The sequence below is a fragment of the Ranitomeya imitator genome, chromosome 1 (assembly GCF_032444005.1).
Source record: "Ranitomeya imitator isolate aRanImi1 chromosome 1, aRanImi1.pri, whole genome shotgun sequence".
NCBI classification, from domain to species: Eukaryota; Metazoa; Chordata; class Amphibia; order Anura; family Dendrobatidae; genus Ranitomeya; species Ranitomeya imitator.
The window spans coordinates 94609226-94625183 of record NC_091282.1 but is presented as its reverse complement, the minus strand read 5'-3'; the positions used below and the strand labels follow the sequence as shown (position 1 = coordinate 94625183).

Sequence of the window (15958 nt, the reverse complement as noted above, 5' to 3'; positions counted from 1 at the left end):
ATCAAAAATAAAATAAAAATAAAAAGCATCCAAACCATTGGACTCATGTTGATCCAAAACTATATCATACAATAATCAAAATCCTAATAGCCAAGTGATAACATATTTACAGATTGATATAATAATCAAAAATCATCCACAATGAATATTCCATACAAAATCCCCATATCATCCCAAATCATGATTCTCAAGCCTCAATAGTGTTATCTATGCATTTCTGTCATGGTAATTAAATACCCATCCATTATTAACCCCTTCATGACCCCAGCTTTTTTTCGGTTTTGCGTTTTCGTTTTTCGCTCCCCTCCTTCCCAGAGCCATAACTTTTTTATTTTTCCGTCAATATGGCCATGTGAGGGCTTATTTGTTTGTGGGACAAGTTATACTTTTGAACGACATCATTGGTTTTAGCATGTCGAGTACTAGAAAACGGTAAAAAAATTCCAAGTGTGGTGAAATTGCAAAAAAAGTGCAATCTCACACTTTCTTTTTGTTTGGATTTTTTGCTAGGTTCACTAAATTCTAAATCTACCCTGCCTTTTGATTCTCCACGTCATTGAGTTCATAGACCCCAAACATGTCTAGGTTATTTTTTATCTAAGTGCTAAAAAAAATAAAAAATTGTGCAATTTTCTGATACCTGTAGCGTCTCCATTTTTCGTGATCTGGGGTTGGGTGAGGGCTTTTTTTTGTGCCGAGCAGAATTTTTTAATGATGCCATTTTGGTGCAGATACGTTCTTTTGATCGCCCGTTATTGCATTTTAATACAATGTTGCGACGACCAAAAAACGTAATTCTGGCTTTTGAATTTTTTTCTCGCTACGCCGTTTAGCGATCAAATTAATCCTTTTTTTATTGATAGATCGTGCGATTCTGAATGCGACGATACCAAATATGTGTATATTTTTTTTGTTTGTTTTATTTTGAATGGGGCTAAAGGGGGGTGATTTAAACTTTTATATTTTTTTATTTTTTACATATTTTTTAAAACTTTTTTTTACTTTTGCCATGCTTCAATAGTCTCCATGGGAGGCTAGAAGCTGGCATAGCCTGATCGGCCATGCTACATAGGACCGATGCTTAGATCGCCCCTATGTAGCAGAATTTCTGCATTGCTATGAGCGCCTTCCACAGGGTGATGCTCACAGCAATCCGGCATCAACAACCATGGAAGTCTTCAATAGACCTCTGTTTGTCATTCCGTCACGTGATCGGGGGTCAGCGATGTGCACATTTCCGGCCTGATGCCTGGAAGTGCTAGTTAAATGCCGCTGTCAGAGTTTAACAACAGCATTTAACTAGTTAATAGCGGCAGGTGGATCGTGATTCCACCCGCCGCTATTGTGGGTACATGTCATCTATACAAAACAGCTGACATGTCCCGGCTTTGATGCAGGCTCACCGCCGAAGCCCGCATCAAAGCGGGGGTTCTGACCTCAGACGTACTATCCCGTCCGAGGTCAGAAAGGGGTTAAGCAAACAGTCTGAATATCACAATAAGCATTTCAAAATGTATGACCAATAAAGTCACCAGATAAATAAACCTCCTGGCAAAAATTATGGAATCACTGGCCCTGGAAGATGTTCGTTCAGTTGTTTAATTTTGTTGAAAAAAAAGTAGATCACAGACATGGCACAAAATTAAAGTAATTTCAAATGGCAACTTTCTGGCTTTAAGAAACACTAAAAGAAATCAAGAACAAAAAATGTGGTAATCAGTAATGGTTACTTTTTTTAACCAAGCATAGGGAAAAAATTATGGAATCACCCTGTAAATTTTCATACCCAAAACTAACACCTGCATCAAATTAGATCTGCTCGTTAGTCTGCATCTAAAAAGGAGTGATCACACCTTGGAGAGCTGTTGCACCAAGTGGACTGACATGAATCATGGCTCCAACACGAGAGATGTCAATTGAAACAAATGAGAGGATTATCAAACTCTTACAAGAGGTTAAATCATCACGCAATGTTGCAAAAGATGTTGGTTGTTCACAGTCAGCTGTGTCTAAAATCTGGACCAAATACAAACAACATGGGAAGGTTGTTAAAGGCAAACATACTGGTAGACCAAGGAAGACATCAAAGTGTGAAGACCAGAAACTTAAATCAATATGTCTCCAAAGCAGGAAATGCACAACAAAACAAATGAGGAACGAATGGGTGGAAACTGGAGTTAACGTCTGTGACCGAACTGTAAGAAACTGCCTAAAGGAAATGAGATTTACATACAGAAAAGCTATACGAAAACCATCATTAACACCTAAACAGAAAAAAAACAACGTTACAATGGGCTAAGGAAAAGCAATCGTGGACTGTGGATGACTGGATGAAAGTCATATTCAGTGATGAATCGCGAATCTGCATTAGGCAAAGTGACGATGCTGGAACTTTTGTTTGGTGCCGTTACAATGAGATTTATAAAGATGACTGCCAGAGGAGAACATGCAAATTTCCACAGCCATTGATAATATGGGGCTGCATGTCAGGTAAAGGCACTGGGGAGATGGCTGTCATTATATCTTCAATAAATGCACAAGCTTATGTTGATATTTTGGACACTTTTCTTATCCCATCAATTGAAAGGATGTTTGGGGATGATGAAATCCTTTTTCAAGATGATAATGCATCCTATCATAGAGCAAAAACTGTGAAAACATTCCTTGAAAAAAGACACATAAGGTCAATGTCATGGCCTGCAAATAGTCCGGATCTCAATCCAATTTAAAATCGTCACGCTCATGCCCTGACTGGTGGGAAAAGCTCAGGGGTTAGTGACCCCACTGTGCCACGAACCAGACTACCCTGGAAGGGGCGTGACTATGACAGCTGTCTTGGTCTTCACTGGAGCCTCTGATGGTGAGGTCAGGCTTGTGTGGCAGGCAGCTGCCAGGTGCAACTCCAGGGTGGTGTCTGGCAGTGGCTGCTGATCCCACTTGGATAACAGGAACACTAGGACAGGTGCGGGCATCAGGCAGGACTAGCAGATGACCATAGATGAAACTCAGACGAGTAGGCTGGCACGGTTAAGACACAGGGCTGGCAGAGAAACAGGGCTGGCAGGAATGGCGGAAACACAAGGCTGACAGGAACGGCAGAGACAAAGGGCTGGCAGGAACAGCAGAGACACAGGGCTGGCAGGAACAGCAGAGACAGGGCTGGCAGGAATGGCAGAAACACAAGGCTGGCAGGAATGGCAGAGACACAGGGCTGGCAGGAACGGCAGAGACACAGGAATGGCAGAGACACAGGGCTGGCAGTAACGGCCGAGACACAGGGCTGGCAGTAACGGCCGAGACACAGGTCTGGCAGTAACGGCCGAGACACAGGGCTGGCAGTAACGGCCGAGACACAGGTCTGGCAGTAACGGCCGAGACACAGGGCTGGCAGTAACGGCCGAGACACAGGGCTGGCAGTAAGGGCCGAGACACAGGGCTGGCAGTAACGGCCGAGACACAGGGCTGGCAGTAACGGCCGAGACACAGGGCTGGCAGTAACGGCCGAGACACAGGGCTGGCAGTAACGGCCGAGACACAGGGCTGGCAGTAACGGCCGAGACACAGGGCTGGCAGGAACGGCTGAGACACAGGGCTGGCTGGTGTGGTGTATGAAGAAACAGGCAGGGACCTGTTCACACACAGGAAGTGCAGATACGAATATGAAGTATGAAGGAACAGGTAGGGGCTTTTTCACACAGGAAATGCAGATACGAATATGAAGTGTGAAGGAACAGGTTGGTACCTGTTCACACAGGAGGTGCAGGTAAGGAAACAAGCCAGAAAGAAAGGAGTATGAAGGAACAGTTTGGGACCTGTTCACACAGGAAGAGAACCGCAAGGCTGCGGATGGCAGCGATAGAGCAGCAAGAGAAAGAGCAGAAACAGAAGCTAGGCAGAGCGGAACCGCAAGGAATGCGGAGAGGAGCTGCAGTTAGATTTCTGCAGGAGTGGAGCAGAACCGCAGGAGTGTGGAGCAGAGGCAAAGCCGCAGAGAGACAAGGGTAGAACCACAAAGTGCAGAGCTAAGAGCAGAGTGAAGTCACAGAGTGCAGTGTGAAAGCGCAGAGTGAAGGCACAGAGTGCAGAGACAAGAGCAAAGCAAGGTCACAGAGTGTGGAGCCGAGAGCAGAGATGCACTGCAGGGAAAGAAGCCACAGACAAGGAGTCAGAGATAGGACAAAGTTCAGCCAAGGAAATGGAACAAGACAAGGTACAAGAACAAAGACACAGGAACCAGGATTTTCTGCCTCCTGGAGGGCGGACAGACCAAAACAAAGCAAAGCAAGGACACAGACACTGAGACCAGAATATACAGCCTCCTGGAGGGCAGACAAGAAGAACAAGGCAAAGCTAAGGAGTAGAGCCTCCAGAAAAGGAGAAACACAGAGCAAGGCCTGGCAGCTCAGAAGCAAAACACAAACTGAGTTAACACATTGCACAGGCCCAGTCCAGTGGGTGGAGCTGCACTAAATACTGGAGGCCTCTTGGTAATTGGTTAGGAACAGATTAGACATGTGCACCTGATTCCTATAAGAACCAGAGAGTTTAGGCGCCGCCCCCCTATGCACACAGCCAGGAAGCATGCAGAGAGCAGAGGCACATAATATGGAGCTGGCAAGAAACAGAAACCACAACATGACCTGGAGCAGTGGGTAAGATAGTGTGAGAGATGAGAGGCCATGCCGTGATACCAGCAGAGTTGTTACAAAAATCTTTGGTGGAAGTTGAAGAAAATGGTCCATGACAAGGCTCCAACCTGCAAAGCTAATCTGGCAACAGCAATCAGAGAAAGTTGGAGCCAGATTGATGAAGAGTGCTGTTTGACACTCATTAACTGCATGCCTCAGAGACTGAAAGCTGTTGTAAATGCCAGAGGTGGTGCAACAAAATACTAGTGAAGTGCTGGAGTGTTTGTTTTTTTTCGTGATTCCATAATTTTTTCCTCAGAATTGAGTGATTCCATAATTTTTCCCCTATGCTTGGTTAATAAAAGCAACCACTACTGACTACCACATTTTTTGTTCTTGGTTTCCTTTAGTGTTTCTTAAGGCCATTTAAAATGACTTTAGTTTTGTGCCATGTCTGTGATCTGCTTTTTTCTACAAAATTAAACAACTGAATGAACATCCTCCAAGGCCGGTGAGGTGATTCCATAATTTTTGCCAGAGGTGGTATATGTTGTTTGCACAATGAAAAAAGTAAATGAATACAAGGCCCAGAGAAGAGGGATCAAAAAGACATAATGAGAACAGCCTGGGAAAAAGGCAGGGATTGAACAATGTAAATCGGTAAGTCCAAACCCATGTGTATGGAGCTGACTAAAGAGGAAACAGGGACCCACGCGTTTCGACCACCACTGTGTCTTTCTTTACCTTGATTATAATTAATAACCAGCAAAGGCTATGCAGACAGCTGCGGGCTGATATTAATAGCCTATGAAGGGGCCATAGATACTGGACCCCACCCACAGGCTAAAAACACCTTCATCATATATGTATATTATGTGTATATATCTTATATACATGAATTGACGGCTTTTTTTCTATGTGTGTATATATATATATATATATATACACACACACACACACACACACACACACACACACACACACACACACACACACACACGGTATGGAAAGTATTCAGGCCCCTTTACATTTTTCACCCTTTATTTCATTGCAGCCATTTGGTAAATTCAAAGAAGTTCTTTTTTTTCATTAATGTACACTCTGCACCCCATCTTGACTGAAACCCCTCCCAGAAATGTAGTAATTTTTGCAAATTTATTAAAAAAAGAAAAACTGAAATATCACATGGTCATAAGTAGTGATGAGTGAGTGTACTCGTTGCTCAGGTTTTCCCGAGAACGCTCGGGTGACCTCCAAGTATTTATAACTGCTCTGGAGATTTAGTTTTCATCACGGGCAGCTGAATGATTTACAGCTACTAGCCAGCCTGTGTACATGTGGGGGTTGCTTGGTTGCTAGGGAATCTACACATGTAATCAAGCAGGTTAGTAGTTGTAAATCATTCAGCTGCCGAGATGAAAACTAAATCTCCGAGCAGTCATAAATACTCGGAGGTCACCCGAGCGTGCTCTGGAAAACCCGAGCAACGAGTACATTCGCTCATCACTAGACATTAGTATTTAGACCTTTTGCTCAGTATTGAGTAGAAGCACCCTTTTGAGCTAGTACAGCCATGAGCCTTCTTGGAAATGATGCAGCAAGTTTTTCACACCTGGATTTGGGGATCCTCTCCCGTTCTATCAGGTTGGATGGTGAACGTTGGTCGACAGCTATTTTCCGGTCTCTTCAGAGATGTTTAATTGGGTTTAGGTCAAAGCTCTGGCTGGGCCAGTCAAGAATGGTCACAGAGTTGTTCTGAAGCCACTCCTTTGTTATTTTAGCTGTGTGCCTAGGGTCATTGTCTTGTTGGAAGGTGAACCTTCGGCCAAGTCTGAGGTCCAGTGCACTCTGGAAGAGGTTTTCATCCAGGATATCTCTGCACTTGGCCACATTCATGTTTCATTGAATGACATCCTGTCCCTGCAGCTGAAAAACACCCCCATAGCATGATGCTGCTACCACCATGTTTCACTGTTTAGATTGTACTGGGCAGGTGATGAGCAGTGCCTGGTTTTCTCCACACATGCTGCTTAGAATTATCACCAAAAAGGTCTATCTTAGTCTCATCAGAGCAGAGAATCTTATTTCTCAGTCTGAGTCCTTCATGTCTTTTTAGCAAACTTTATGCAGGCTTTCATATGTCTTGCACTGAAGAGAGGCTTCCGTCGGGCCACTGTGCCATAAAGGCCTGATTGGTGGATGGCTGCTGTGATAGTTGACTTTATGGAACTTTCTCCCATCTCCCTACTGCATCTCTGGAGCTCAGCCACAGTGATCTTGGATTCTTCTTTACCTCTCTCACTAAGGCTCTTCTCCCATGATTGCTCAGTTTGGCTGGAGGCCAGGTCTAGAAAGACTTCTGGTGGTCCCAAACTTCTTCCATTTAAGGATTATGGAGGCCACTGTGCTCTTAGGAACCTTGAGTACTGCAGAAATTCTTTTGTAGCCTTGGCCAGATCTGTGCCTTGCCACAATTCTGTCTCTGAGCTCCTTGGCCAGTTCCTTTGACCTCATGATTCTCATTTAGTCTGACATGACCTGTGAGCTGTGAGGTATTAAATAGACAGGTGTGCGCCTTTCCAAATCAAGTCCTATCCGTTTAATTAAACAGCACTGGACTCCAGTGAAGGAGTAGAACCATCTCAAGGAGGATCACAAGGAAATGGACATCATGTGACTTAAATATGAGTGTCTGAGAAAGGGTCTGAATACTTATGACCATGTGATATTTTAGTTTTTCTTTTTTATTAAATTTGCAAAAAAATCTACATTTCTGTTTTTTCAGTCAAGATGGGGTGCAGATTGTACATTAATGAGGAAAACAATGAACTTTATTGAATTTACCAAATGGCTGCAATGAAACAGAGTGAAAAATGTAAGGCTATGTTCACACCTTGCGTCGGGTCCCTGCGGGTTCTCCCGCAGCGGATTTGATAAATCTGCAGGGCAAAACAACTGCGGTTCTCCCTGCAGATTTATCGCGGTTTGTTCCGCGTTTTCCGCTGCGGGTTTCCGCCTATACTATTGATGCTGCATATGCAGCAATATGCAGCATCAATAGTAATGTTAAAAATAATAAAAATTGGTTATACTCACCCTCTGATGTCCGGATCTCCTGGGCGCTGCACCCGGCGGTCCGGTTCCTAAGATGCTGTGGGAGAAGGACCCTTCGTGACGTCACGGTCATGTGACCGCGACGTCACCGCAGGTCCTGGTCGCACAGCAACTCTGACCGGACAGCCGCGTGCAGCGCCCAGGAGCTCCGGACATCAGAGGGTGAGTATAACCAGATTTTTTATTTTTTAACCCCAAATATGGTTCCCAGGGCCTGGAGGAGAGTCTCCTCTCCTCCACCCCGGGTACCACCCGCACATTATCCGCTTACTTCCCGCAACGTGGGCACAGCCCCATGCGGGAAGTAAGCGGTTCAATGTATTCCTATGGGTGCAGAATCGCAGCGATTCTGCACAAAGAAGTGACATGCTAAAGGTGTATGAATACTTTCTGTACCCACTGTATGTGTGTATTGACAAATATTTCCTTTGAAAACGATGTGTAAATGACATAGAGAAATGCTGTATGTAAAAACTCTAGTTAAAATCGCATTGCAATCGGATGTAAATTGGATGCTAGGTGTGAAAAATCGGATTGTACTCCCATGACACTCACATTACACTTGTAAGACTCTCGGCAGGGAGACTCGGACCGATTTTTCATATGTCTAGTGTGACTCTGGCCTTAAAATATCTGTGGACATTTCTTCAGTTTAAAAAAATCACAGACACGGGACATTTGTACATCTTGCTGACAGATTCGCATTTGAGGGAATCTTTTTTGAAAAATAAAATGGCGATTACCATCAGTACAATGGAGTTTGCTGTTTTCTGCAGTGTGTATTTTACCAGAAAAAATAGCCTAGTTTGCTGCGTTAAGGTCTTTGCTATATTTTTTCAGAATCTTTCACAAAATTCCAGTGTTCAACACAGCCTAAATATTGTTCTTCATACAGTAGGTAGATTATACAGATATATATTGACTTATCTGTATCCAGTACATTATTGGGAAAGAAATAAAAGCTGAATTATTTTTTCCATAAAGTTAATAAATTATGGTGCAAAAACAGTTAAGCTAATTGCATTTAATTACACTTTTTAAATAAATGGCTCAAAACTATAAGAACTTGGACATATTTGGTATTCCTGTAATGGTAATGTAAGAGTGGTGGACGGTCCTATTGTGTTCCTACCCCTCAAGATACCAATCACGCGTGTTTTTTTAATTGTAATGTGAATAGCGTCATGTAGCTTTAGATATATTTTGTCATGTTTAGTGTGGAGCAGGTATAGGTTAAATCTAGGGCATCAGGTAGTGACTATAGGGTAAGATAGCATCTGGTAAGCATTAGAAGTATAATATGTTTAATGTATGTAAATATAATGTATAATGTTTGTGAAGGAGATCTGATCATCCACATGCTGTAGGGACAGACATAGTTAAGGTTCGGGACTAGCCCATAGTGGGAGGGGAAAACCCCATTAAAGGCTACTGCTTCCTGATAGCCAATCTGAAAGGGAAGTACAGTAACTAAAGCCAAGTTCCAGCTGTGGTGGGCAAGCATCTCTGGTTCGGGGCAGTGGGAAGCCTTAGAGTTCTTTCACACTTCAGTTGTGTGGCGTCAGTTAGGTCCGACATCGTGGCGGATCGACGGATCCGTCAAATTTGGTGGAAAAACGGTTCTAACGGATCCGTTTTTTTGACGGATCAGCTGCCCCGATCCGTTTAAAAAACGGATCCGTTAGAACCGTTGCGACCGTTTTTACATCCGTTGTAACCGTTTTTTGACGGATCCGTTTTTTAAAAGGGGAGGATTTCAATGTGATTGGCTACTGGATACTACTGCAAAACTATATATAGCGTGTATTTACACCACATCTTTGAAAGGTTGTAGAGAAAGTGGCAGAAATGGAAGGAGTCCTGGCGAACATTGCAAAGATCTATGCGGATTTTACTTTTGAGGCAAATCAGTTGGCAGTCAGCGTTCGAGAGAGGGAGGAACAAAGACTGCGCATCCTACGGCAGCGGCGGAAGAGAAGGCTGTGGATCCATCCCATCACAGCACAACGTATGACCCGTGGTGTTTATTCCACGCTTTACATGGAACTAAGGGAAAACCCTCAAAAGTTCTTCAATTATGTGAGGATGAGAGCTGAAAATTTCGAGTTTTTATTGGGCTATGTGGAAGACTGTATACGTAGACGAGACACCCAGATGCGATTCTCAATATCACCAGCAGAGCGTCTCATGGTGACTATTCGGTAAGTAATTTTTTTTTTTTTAAATGATTCTCATTCATCAGACTTATAACTGTAATGTTGTTTTTTGAATTTTTTTTATTAATTATTGTCTTTTCGTTTTGTTAACAGATTCCTTGCAACTGGAGAGTCGTTCTCATCCCTCCATTTTCAGTATCGACTTGGGATATCCACCATCTCGGGGATCATCAGAGATACCTGCCGGGCATTGTGGGAGTGCCTACAAGTGGAATACATCCCAGAGCCATCACAGGAGAGGTGGCTGGAGATCGCCCAAACTTTTCATCAAATTTGCCAGTTTCCAAATTGTGTTGGAGCAGTTGATGGAAAGCACATACGGATCGTCAAACCTTCAGGCTCTGGATCACAGTTTTATAACTATAAGAAGTACTTCTCTATTGTGTTGATGGCCATAGCCGATGCACAATGCAAGTTCATCGCTATTGATATCGGTGCGTATGGACGCGCAAATGATTCACAAATCTTTAAAAATTCACCAATGGGGCGCCGTTTATATGGAGAGACATTTGATTTTCCGCCCCCTAGACCTCTCCCTGGAACCACTGGTCCACCATTACCATTTGTTTGTGTTGGAGATGATGCCTTCCAGCTTTCCCCACACTTGCTGAAACCCTTTGGAAGTAGTGGACTGACCCAGAGGAAAAAAATTTACAATTACCGCTTAACCAGAGCACGAAGAGTAGTGGAATGTGCTTTTGGCATCTTAACTGCCAAATGGAGAGTCCTGCTAACTGCAATTAAACTGCAGACTGAAACTGTCGATGATGTGGTCAAAGCGTGCGTTGTCCTGCACAATTTTGTTTTATCAAAAGAACAAGTTTCCCTGGAGGATAATGTTTCTGAAAGCACCTTACGGGATTACCAAAACCCCACTTTTCGCAGTCCAGTAGCAGTCTCCAGAATGCGGGACAGTTTTGCAGACTACTTCATGTCTCCTGCAGGATCAGTTGACTGGCAGTATGAAATGGTGTAAAAATTTTTTTCTTTTTACACTTGTAAAAATACCATTTTTTGTTTGCTTACAAAATCTTTGTACTTTAATGCAGCATTGTATGTTTTGCAACGGTACCCTTTAAACACTGTTATTGTTACTATTGCCATAACCTTGGTGATTTAAAAACTTTACAAAAAAAAAGAGAAAGACAATAAAATTGTTTTTAAACCAAAAAACTGTTTATTTATTTACAGATTCTCATAGTTTGGGGTGGAGATAGTAGCGGAGGGGCTGACAGGGCGGACCACGTCAAGAGTGGGGGACAGGACATCACGGGGAGGAACAGAAGTAGAATGGGTGGTGAAAACATGAGGTTGTGTAGAGAGTTGAGGTGCAGATGTGGTGTGTGGGAGGTATGAAGGTGTTGGTGGGATTGGGAACGGAGAAGTTAAAGGGGAAGAATGGAAGGGGGACGGTAAAAACTGGGAAAGACTAAGGGGGGAAGGAACAAATGACGAAGGAGTAGAATGGACGGGAGGAGGACGGACAGGAGGAGGACGGACGGGAGGATAGACGGTGGATTGAGAGGGGAAAGGTGTTGACACATGAAGGGTAGGTGGAGGGGCATGGGACATCGCCTGCGCTAGAGCAGTGTGGCAGCCTTGCATCACATGCATCTGCAGGTCAGGAGTTAGATTTTCCATGTGCCTGAGGACCGACTGAAAAAAACAGTGCCTTGGTGACTGATTTGCATCTGATTGCATCCTATCAAGACGACTGCTGAGTTCAAGTATGCTTTTGTTAAGCATATTGTACCCAGCAGACGTTTGCTCACTCAAAAGCTTGATGGCACTGTGAAAGGATGCATTCAGCTGCAAAAAGTCAGGCGCATAGCTCCTTTCCTGACCTCTCTGGCGCTGCCGTCCTGACCACAAAGTTGGTCTAGATGTTGCGGCAGTGGCAGAGGGGTGGGGTAAAGGGAACTCTAACTCATCACCTGCAGCTTCAAGTGACGAAGTCCGCCCTGCTGCTCCAGCGCTGGTGGATGAGGCTGAGGGATCAAACGAAAGGGAAGGTGCAGAAACAGAGGGGTCAACGTGGTCCCCGGTGGCGGACTCTTGAGGGATCGCTCCAGAGGGGTGCAACTCTGATGCAGGCTCCCGAGTGCTGCAGAAAGTGCTGTTAAAGAAGAAAAAAAAAATTAGTATCTGGATATTACAATTGCCCTTGCTGCAAAAAAAATTGAAGGTTACACATTTTTACAGTTTGACTGAAAATATGTGGTGTTGAATATTTACCTTCTGCTCAGCAGCGTCGACCGGAGGAACGACAGGGCTCTGGCATGTTTGTATCTGCTCCTGCGTCCTCTAGATCCACTCGGGGCCTGCATCTCCTTATTTAACTCCCTCTTGAAGCGATCCCTGAGTGACCGCCACCGCACGATAATCCTGTTACCTGGAAAGAGAAAGCAAAAATTGGTTACTATACACCACATTAAATCATGCTAACATAAGGTTATGAAGTGTGAATACTTACGCGCTAGATCCTGGGCCCCAGCATCGAGTTCCTCCCAGTTATCCATAACAGCACTGCACACTTCCTCCCATAGCCGTCGGGTGATTAACTGGTCAGCATGGCGGCGGTCCGACATGTTCCACAGCGGCTCCCGACTTTGTACTGCTTCGATGAGGGTGTTCACATCGATGCCCTCCTCTTCATCATCTTGTTCGGGAGCACGCTGTGAAGCCTAACAAAAAGATAAGAATAAAAAGGGAAAGATTACAACACATGAATTTTACATTTTACTAAACACCAAACCAAAAAGGAACTTACTCTTCGGCGACCGCCGCGATTATCATTCCGACGACTATGGGAGGTGCTTTGAGGAACTCTACGTCGAGCCCCGGATTGTGAAGACTAATTTAAAAAAAAAAATAAAATTAATAATGTTCTTTGATCGAGGCATATGTATTGTGTGCTGTGCTGAATGTTTGTGTTGGGTGTAGTGCATTGTATGTGAGGATCGGTCTGTTCAAAACTTACACTATGCGCTCCCGCTCCTTGTATTTCTCCACCCTGTCCGTCTCCTTCTGTTAGCCCCTCTGCTTCATATTCCTGTGAATACATAATAAACACATAAAGGCTTAAAATACAATTGCCATTGTTGCACCAAAATAAAAAATTTATGAAGAAAAAAAATTAACACCTCAGTTTGCTGATGATGTGCTGGGGGGCTCTCAGAAGAAGACATTATGATCTTGCGTCTATCTTGGGTTGGTCGGTCCCTTGCTTGGGTCCTCTTGGTCCCTAGAATCTGTAAGCATAAAGGGAGTTCTAAGCTACTATACAAAAGGATAGATAGATAGATGCAGCTTTCAGGACTTTACACTTACATCTGTTTCCAAAACTTGGGGCTTGCGTATAGCTTGGGTCGGTCGGTCCCTTGCTTGGGTCCTCTTGGTCCCTAGAATCTGCAAGCATAAAGAGAGTTCTAAGCTACTATACAAAAGGATAGATGCAGCTGTAGGGACTTTACACTTACAACTTTAAAAAAAAAATGGGGAGCCTGCTTGTGTACGTCTTGGGTCAGTACCTACTACAGTACCTACAGTGCCAACTTATTTTTGATTTCCCCCACCACAAAAGAAAAAAAAAATTCTACCGTCAAACTTGATGCACAAGCTGCCAAACCCTCTACCTCCTGTTTCCCCACAAAAAAAACCCCAAAAAATCCCTTTAAAACAACACCAAAACTACTTAGAACTTGATATGCGCAATGCGCATGCTGGTAAAACCCACCTAAACAAAGTTTAACCTTATAAAAAATGTTCCTCATTCGAAATTAAAATACCAATCCCCAAAATTGTTAATTATGATTACCCTACAGTTTGTATTTTCTAAAACCAGATAACATATTCTATAGCAAAGATTTGCATTACACATTTGTATATATAACCTTTACTGCATGTTTACCCAATATTATATTTATCTTGAAATGAGACTACTGACAGTTTTGTGAAATTTTTATTACTATATTTTTTAAAATTTTCTTTTTTTTAGGGTACAGTAGGAGCTACACTGCTCTTTATTTGAAATACAAGTACATTATGGAAAACAACAAAGATGCAGAACACATCACACATCATTTATACACACACACAAAACAAATTTTACACCACAGCTATTCAAAATACCAGCATAGTATGAAAAACATATAAACAGGGCAGGCAGGCACACGCACGCACGCACACACAGCCACCTTCTGTCTGTCCCTCGGCACTCTGCTTCTCTGCCCTGTGTAAGCACAGCGGCCAGAAAGCAGAGTGGTGACGTCACCGCTGTGCTCTGCTTTATGGCTGGCTGGCGCTCACAATGCAGAGAAGCACAGCACGGGGACAGACAGCGGAATTTACCTTTTTTTTTTTACTTTTACACTGGTAACCAGGGTAAACATCGGGTTACTAAGCGCGGCTCTGCAGTTAGTAACCCGATGTTTACTCTGGTTACCGGCATCGTTGGTCGCTGGAGAGCTGTCTGTGTGACAGCTCTCCAGCAACCAAACAGCGACGCTGCAGCGATCCGGATCGTTGTCGGTATCGCTGCAGCGTGTGACGGTACCTTTAGTAAATACATCAAAAATCAACATTAACCAATATGGCATTGACAAATGCACATGCAACCAACAAGATGCACACAAACATACCTGCAAGCAGAGTCATAACGCAAGCATAACACATGAACAGGCGTAATATTGACGAAGGCATAATAAGGTGCAGGCACATGAACACATACATACAAAAGCACACAGCAGTACAAAAATACACACACACACGGCCATCAGTCCTCCGGCTGGAGCTTGATGTCTTCACAGTGGCAGGCCTCGGGGTGGATCTGGACTGTAGCAGGGCACTGGCTGTTGCAGGACGACGGCAGGCCTCAGGTTGGATTCAGGTTTTAAAAGCTCTTGCTGTACTCAGTACGTCATACACAAATGCGCACACACACACACACACACACACACACACACACACACACACACACACATGCACGCTGGATGTCAGTACTCACATGGCTGTCTCAGGCAGGGTCTGGCTGGCACGGCCTCTCTGGCTGGCTGGCAGGGCCTCTCTGGCTGGCTGGCAGGGCCTCTCTGGCTGGCTGGCAGGGCCTGGCTGGCAAGGTCTTGCTTGCAGGGTCTGGCAGTGTGTCTCTGGCTGGCAGGGCCTCTCTGGCTGGCAGGGCCTCTCTGGCTAGCTGGCAGGGCCTCTCTGGCTGGCTGGCAAGGTCTTGCTGGCAGGGTCTGGCTGGGTCTCTCTTGCATTGAAGGGTCTGTCTTGCTAGTACATTTGGGAATGACCTGTCCTCTTTATATAGTTTTTGGGTTGTCTGGGCAAAGTATCCACTTTTTGGAGCATGCTCAATCAAAAAAAGCGGATTGAGGCGACGGATCCGCCAAAAAGCGGATCGCGACGGATCCGTCGCCCATAGGCGCCCATTCTAAAAAAAGGCGGACACGACGGATCCGCCGCGGTCCGCCTTTTCGGCGGCGCCAAAAAACGTTACAAAGTCCGTCAATGTCTAGACAACGTCCGCCAAATATCGACGGATCCGTCGCATGGCGGATGGAACGGACGGCCATCCGCCACAATCCGTCTCTAATGCAAGTCAATGGGAAAATAGCGGATCCGCCAAAAAAAAATGGCGGATCCGCCATTTCACGAAAATGGCGGTTTTTGACTGACGCCGAAAGACTGAAGTGTGAAAGAGGCCTTACTGGAATCCCTTGCAGATATTCCTGCTCAAGGCTTGGTACAGGTACTATGAAGAGTGCCTTATCCTTTGCCGTACAGGGGACAATAGATGTTGAACCAAGTGAAGGGAAGGTAAAGGATCTCGGGTGCTCTGTTGGACTGGACAGGAACAGTAATTATAGGGATAGTCTGGGAGGAACGGATAGTAATGCTGAAGATGCACTGTAGTAAGGAAACAAGGAATAAGAATTGTTGTGCCCAATACTGCGTGTTACAATCTGATGAACTCGGACAGTCCAGTAAACTTTTGCT

The 15958-nt window shown here is 44.4% G+C and overlaps 1 protein-coding gene and 1 long non-coding RNA gene across 5 annotated transcripts in view; one reads left to right on the top strand and one right to left on the bottom strand.

Annotated features, from left to right (window-relative positions):
* The window catches only part of PDE4D (phosphodiesterase 4D), a 1251030-nt gene that overhangs the window by 803453 nt on the left and 431619 nt on the right, over positions 1-15958 (top strand). The gene's annotated exons all lie outside the window — the stretch shown is intronic.
* LOC138662935 (uncharacterized) lies at positions 12315-13582 on the bottom strand. The gene is made up of 3 exons (XR_011318097.1): positions 13102-13582; positions 12939-13010; positions 12315-12812 (listed from the first exon to the last, which is right to left on the bottom strand). It is a non-coding gene; the product is annotated as an uncharacterized lncRNA (long non-coding RNA).